Source organism: Manis pentadactyla, chromosome 5 (assembly GCF_030020395.1).
Source record: "Manis pentadactyla isolate mManPen7 chromosome 5, mManPen7.hap1, whole genome shotgun sequence".
NCBI classification, from domain to species: domain Eukaryota; kingdom Metazoa; phylum Chordata; class Mammalia; order Pholidota; family Manidae; genus Manis; species Manis pentadactyla.
The window spans coordinates 42852642-42860006 of record NC_080023.1 but is presented as its reverse complement, the minus strand read 5'-3'; positions in this window follow the sequence as shown (position 1 = coordinate 42860006).

Genomic DNA, 7365 nt, shown 5'->3' with positions numbered 1-7365 from the left:
TTCCCCACATGAAGAGTAAAGTCAGAGTAAACCCTCCCTGCTCTGACTCATGGAGGGGAAGATCCATTTGAGTTAGTAAAAGTGCTAATGTGCTTTTTTTTTTTTAAACCTCACATGCCTAGTGTGAATTAATTCACATTCCTCATTTCATGGTGCATTATTATAGTTTGTCTTCAGGGAGTCCCTTCCATTCTTTCCTTCCTTCCTTTCTTCTTTACTTTTTTCCTTTTATCTCCTTTCTTCACCACCATCCTTTTTAACATTTTAATATGTATTTTAATGTGTGTGTTTGCTCGCAAAGAGAGTTGCGTGTTCTTGTGCATCTGCCTTCTGTGGTCTGCATGCTGTATTGTTACAGTTCGTACAATATGCAACCTCAATACTTAGTCATCCACTGTCGCAGAGATGGATACGCAGATCACCTCAACAACCCAACCCACAGATATGCTGCCATGAATTCATTTACTCAATACATATTTCTGTGAGCAACTACTATGTTCAAGGTACTCAGGATGTATCAGGGCACAAAATAGATAAGAGTTCCTCTATTTTTGAAGTTTATGATCCAGCAGAGGGAGATAGAAAAGGGTAATAAATAAGTAAATTATAGAGTCTATTAGAAGATGACATGCAGTATGGAAAAAGAAAAAGTAGATCAGAGTAAGCAGATCTGGCATTGTGGGGATGGGGAGGCAGCAATTTAAATAGCTTGTCACAGCAGGCATTAGGCTGGAGGGAGAGGGGATCCTCCTCATGCAGAGACCTGGGGCTGGAGCCATCCAGCCTGAGCGGCAGCCACTGCAAAGCCCTTAGGCTAGAATGCACCTCTTGTGTTCAAGGCCCAGTAAGCAGGTCAGAATGCCTGTAGCAGGGTGAGCAACGAGGGCACTAGGAAATGAAGACAGATCATGTTGGGCCTTGGGGGGCATTTAGAGGACTTTGATTTTTATTTTGGTGGCAAACCTTTGGAGAGCTTTGAGCAAAGAAGCATCATGATCTGATTTATGTTTTAAAAGGATCACTCTGGCTCACAGGTTGAGAAAAGATTACATGAAAAGCAAGGGTTAAAGCAGAATCCTGGTTAAAAGGCTTCTGTTGTAACATGAGCAAAAGAGAATGCTAGACGGACCCAGAGTGAAAGCAGTGAAGATAGTAAGAGGTGATCAGATTTGGGACAAATATGAAACTTAAAACTAATCAGATTTCTCAAAGTTCTGCTTCTACTTAGGAGGTAGAAAAGCACAAGAGTATGTTTCTCCCATTCCAACAAAGAAAAATTTGGGCAATCTATAAAGTCATGACTTTTCTTAAGTCCATTAGAGAGCTGAGGTCTCAAGGCAACAAAAAAATGGAATTTTAAAAAGTGACAAGATTCTCTGAGGAGAAATGAGATACACAGAATGTTTCATTTTTAGCAAGGCAGAGAGAAGAGGCTGCCATAGACTCAAGTAAGAAGAAACAAAGTAAAATCGTAGCAAACTCCTAAAGACCGCCTGTGCCTGATGTACCTACCAGTGTAGAGGAACTGGGAGCCACAGACACAAGGGGAGCTCTCACTTGCCAGCTCTTTCCTGTGAGCTTCTAACAGGCTTTTTGCAAAGCTTGAGGGCAGGACAGGAGACCAGAGATAGTACGCTTTAGTGACCCAGGTATGTAGGAAATCATTTGATATCATAGAGAACAGGTAAAAACCACTGCTTTCTTCCCCCACCCTTTTATCATATAATGCTACTGGGGCCAATGCAGAAAAAATATCTCACCCCCAGAGCTCTTGGGGGAGGGGAAGAATGAAAATTCCTTTGCCTTTGGGTGGGGGGATAAAAGCTCCCTTCCTGCCCCCACCACCCCCCACCCCTAGGAACCAGGCAAAGATCTGCTGCTTCTGGAGGAAGGATAGAGGCACAAAACCATCTGCCCTAGAGGAGGGGCAAGAAAGCCTCTTGGCCTTAGGATCTTGCACCAGCACAAAGCAAGAGGTCTTTTACTGCTTGGGAAGGGGCAGGAAAATTTATCCTGCCCAAGAGTACACACCAATATGAGACAGAGTTTTGCTGCCATGGATTGAATGACAGAAACAGAAAATGACTGTAGTACCCAAGGCCTATCACTAAGCAAAAGGTACAGTATGCCCCCCTCCCCCGAGGATCTGATGATTGTGGCGCACTGAAGGGAATGATAGCAACCACACGACACAAGCCTAGCTCAACTACTGAGTAGACTGACTTGGTTCCCTCCACACCAATGGCCTGACAGAAGACCAGGCATGGCCATTTCCAGGAGTGAGCTTCACTGGCCTCAGAGTTCTTTAAACACAATGCCTAGCAGTCAGTGAAAAATGATGACACACACACAAACACATACAGAAGGGAAAAAAAGACCCTTTTAAAAATTTTGTTTTCCCCAGTTTTACTGAGATGTAATAGACATACAAGACTGTACAAGTTTAAGGCATACAACATAATAACCTGATAAATGTATATACAATGATTTGATACATGTAATGATTACCACAATAGTTTAGTTGACATCCATCATCTCACAGATTTTTTTTCTGGTGATGAAAACTTTTAAGATCTACTCTCTTAGCAACTTTCAAATATACAATACAATATTATTAACTATAGTCACCATTATGTACATTATATCCCTAAATTTACTAATCTTATAACTGGAAGTCTGTACCTTCTAACCACCTCCATTCATTTCCCCCAGCCCTTCACCCCCTGACCCCAGCAACCACCAGGCTGTTCTCTGTTTCCATGAGACCCATTTTTAAGAGAGAAAGCAATAGAACCAGCTCAGAGATTCTGGAGTATCACAGGTATCTTTAAAATAAGTGTGATTAATATATTATGAGAGCTAGTGGAAAAATTGGACTGTATGTGTGAACAGATGGGGAAATTGACCATTTGCAGGTAAGGAGGAATGGGATTAAGATGGTCCTTTGAATAATTACAGTTCATTCCTTGTGTTTGGTGGTGGTGATTGGGGTTGGGGAGCCATCATTCTGTAAGTATAAACAGCCATGCCTGTAAACTGAAAAATATCAAAGTTCTACTAGAAAGGAGGAATGAGGAAATGATTATGATGTGTGTATAAGATTTGCATAATGCGATAAGGGAATGGCCACATTAATGACAAAGCCATATCATTGTATCCCTAGACTGAGGCAGACCTCATACAACAGATGGACAGACCTTAATAGACTCCATGAAGAAGCAGAGGTAGAAGAGAAAACTAAAAAAGGAAATGAAATCAAGAAGAAACAGAGGATAGGAAAGGATCAGAATAAACAGAACAGATGGAAGAAACAAGTGAACTGAAAATACAATAAAGGTGAAAATAGGAAAAAAGACAAGTTGCACAGAGTTAAAACAAAATTCAGTATCATTTAAAATTGTATCAGTGAGGATATTACTGCAAATAACTGAGAACTTGACTATAGTGGCTTAAACAAGTTTTGCAGGGTTTTTTTCCTCACATAACATGATGTCTGGAAGTTGACAGTTGCTAACGTAGGTTCAGCAGCTCAGTGATGTAAGGGCTGACATCTTCACCATTGCAATGTGGTTGCCAAAGCTCCAGCCATCACATCTAACTTTCAGGCAGGAAGAAGATGGAAGAAGGTGGAATAATGTTAGCTGTTTCTGTCCTCTTTTATCAGGAAAGCAAATATGGCTCTGGAACCACCCCTCCTCATCAGTATACTTCTACTTGTGTTCATTGGCTCATCACATGGTCACCTCTAGCAAGAAGGGAAGGCGGGAAAGCAAGTATTTGTCTGGGTCCATTTACTCTGCAAACAAAATCCAGGCCTGTTCGTAAAAAAGAAGAAAGTATGTGATATTGGATGGAAAATATCAAGTCTGCTGTATGAGTATTCATTGAGGCAGTGTATGCTAAAAAGCTAATAGGACATCTGGCCCATAATAAATGCTTAATATCTGTGTTTTTAAAAAGCTAAAGAAAGGAAACTTCTCTGAAATGGAAGGATAGGAGTTGGCCTGTATATGAGAGGTCAGGTTCCCACACTACAAGACTGACAAACTGAAAGTTTATACGTTATTTTGTGAATCCTTAAAATACTCAACAGACATTACCATCCATCTTCAAAGCAGTACTAACAGTGGAGAGTGTGGCTGTCTATGTATCCTTAGCTGGTGGGATGGTTATTGTAAACTGAGAGAAAAGAAACTGGACCAGATGCAGATAAATAGCAAATGTCACTGGAAATAAGCAAATGCAGAGGTAGCCTCAGTTCTGAAGAGACTTTTGAGAAGTGGAAGACGAATAGCATACGGAGTCTGTAAGTATATTGTGTATACACACATGTACACTATATAAATATTTCACAGGCTGCCAAGCTATTCTTCAGAATCATGATATAGGTTTTCAAACACCAAAACAAATTATCTCAACATATCCCTTCTATCTACTTTGCAAAGTTATTTCAAAAATATTAACTTTTTTGTTTTTAAGGAATTTCAAGGGATAACTTTTAAAGTCTGTGTCTACACAGTCTAATAAGAAAGAGGAACTGATTTAAATTCTGAGTTCTTTACCAATGATAACCAACAACTATAGTGAATTTAAGCTCACTGCAAAATTTTCTTCAGAACAATAATTTCTTTTTTTTGATATTTCTTATGGTAACAATTGTAGAACATAATTTTCATCTCTCTGCTTAATTTCTTGATGGTATGTGAGCCTACAAGTCAGAAATATCATGTGTTCCTTCTCCAGGTAGACATTCTGAATCCCCAGTGCCATCTCGTTTCTACTGAGTAGAAAATGACAGAGCAGGGTAGCTACAAAGAAATATGAGAACATCCCTGTAGGGATAGCAGTTTGCAGAACATCTAATTCATGAAGATTATCTTGGTTCAAATAATCGTTTTCAGTCAATATCCAGTTGGGGATCTTAATCAGGATGCAAGACATAAAAGATATATTTGACAACGATTTTCTTCACTATGTACAAATTATTAACTGACATTACCATACACTTAAGTCAAATACTATAACTAATTACAAATATGCAACATAGATGTGTTTCACTGTGGCCTCCAATTCTTCTTTATTTAGGAAGGTTGCAATACTAGTTTGGATGCAACTGCAAAGCAGGCTGGGAAGTAGATTCATTTGCAGAACTTCCAGGTACCTGGCTTAAATTTTTACTCAGGAGGGGAGAATAGATATTAGGAGACAACCAGGTCTCAGCCACAGTTGGGAATGTTCTATTGTCTGGTATTCTCACAGACATATCTCCATTCTATGCCTTCCCTCTCTTACCCTCTTCTCTTTTGTATCCCTCTGTTTCCTCCCCAGGTATTGACTCCACTCAGTGCAACATGGGGGGAGCAGGGTGCATCCTGACATAGCCGAAGGCATCTATGGCATCCGTTGGATGTGCTGTTATATCAAAACACCCCCTCCCCTTCAGGGAAGAGGATATAAAACATAGGATGGGATGATATAACTTGCCATGTGAAGGTACATTAGGGGAAAGCGTAGGGTCAAGAAAAAGAATTAAAATGAAAACATTAGAGCTCTTTGTCTGCTGGTGGGAATGATAACCCTTTGTCCTATTTTTAAATATCTCTTTCAAGCAGACCTTCTGTGGGGGTGAGGAGGACATTTGGAGCCAGTTGACTGCCTACATTATTTTGCTCTGAGCAACAACTGGCTCTTGCCTCCTGTTTCATGTCTCTTGAAAGTGGAATGTCTCCTTCCGCTAGCATTTTAAATCTGGTTCCTACAAAATTGTGCAATTTCCTGCTATTTCCCCTATGGTTATCTAGCCAAGTTCTGCTTTGGGGGACTGCCCCGGTTGCTTTAAGGTCTCCTAAAAGCCTTCTATTAGCCTTTTATTCTTCCATGCCTTTGAGGGAACACTTTGTTCTGGCACTCATAGAATAGCTTTTCAAAAGTGCATCTTGTTACTTTGGCTCCATTTCAATCAACAAGTATTTACTAATGCTGTCTTTACTCCACTTCCATTCTAGATCCTGTAGAATAGAGATGTAAAAGACTGTGAGGTCTGGAAAGCACCTTAGAGATAACCACTCATTTTCCAAATAAGGAAACTGAGGTCCAAGAATAAACAAGTTGTCCCAGGGTCATGAGGGTGTTTAGAATAATAACCTCCTGATTGTTCCATTTCCTATTCTCATTAAGATTTATACTTGGGGAAGATGAAAGAAAGCGTATGAAATCATAAGGTGCCTTTTCTAAGCTCACATCATGTTTTTTATGTGTATTATGTAAATTGTATTATCTCCCCAAAACTTAGTAAGATTAATCTGTGAGAACTCAACTTAAAAAAAGAATTAATTAAATTATGCAGAACATCCCCTCCCCTTCTGGGGCCCTATCTGTGTGAACTAATAATCCGAATTCTGAACCTACAAAGCTAAGGAGCAGATCATGGAACATCAGGGTGCTCGTACTTTGAAGGGACTCTTGGAGAGCAGCCAGCCAGTCATCAAGGGGATCTGTCTTCCTCTTGGCCTTATTTATACTGCTACATGTATCTAATTTTATGTTCCCAACAAGCCCCTGTGAAATAGATAAAACTAACCTCACTTTACAGATGGAAACGTCCAAGCTTAATGGGGACATCCTGGGTGTGGAGTTTGTCCTGATCACCAAAAACTTGTGATGGAATTCAAATTTTATTAAGACCTCTTCCTATCCTCAAAATGTTAGACCAAGCCACCTCCCCCTCATCTTTGTGCAGCTTCCCAGTGCAGAATGGTGCCAGTGTTGGGGGCAGAGGCACGGAGGTGATTGGGCTGTCAAAATGAACTTGACAGTGAGCGCTGGCCCTCACGGCCAACTCCTCCATGCGGCATCAAGGCTTGTGCTCCTTCCTGCACAAGAACGAGAGCTCTTTGGAGACCAGACAGGATAAGGCCTGAATCTCCAGGATGGAGCTGGGCCTTCTGGAGAATTAGCAGGGGCTAGAAAAGACGGTGAGGATTGTGTTGGGGGTAGAGAAAGGTAGACCAGAGAAAGGGCTCAGGCTGGGTTCCCACCTGGGCTGGCTCTGTTTGGAATGCAGTGGGATTCCAGGATAAAGGCAACATTTTATACCTCATCCGAACCCATATGATTGCTTTCTTTTTGGAAATGGGTTTTGCCTTCATAACCTTCCAAATGTTGCAGGCTAATAATGGAGGCATGTATGTGTGTATACATGCAAAGAAAAGTATATTCACAAAGATAATAATACTCCCAAAGAACATTGTCAGTTGTGATCTTCAAGTGGTAGGGTTTGTTGATTTTTACTTTCTTCTTTCTGTATTATTTAAAATAATGAGCTAGAATTCATTTTTAATCAGAAAAAAATTACTTGTTTTTCAT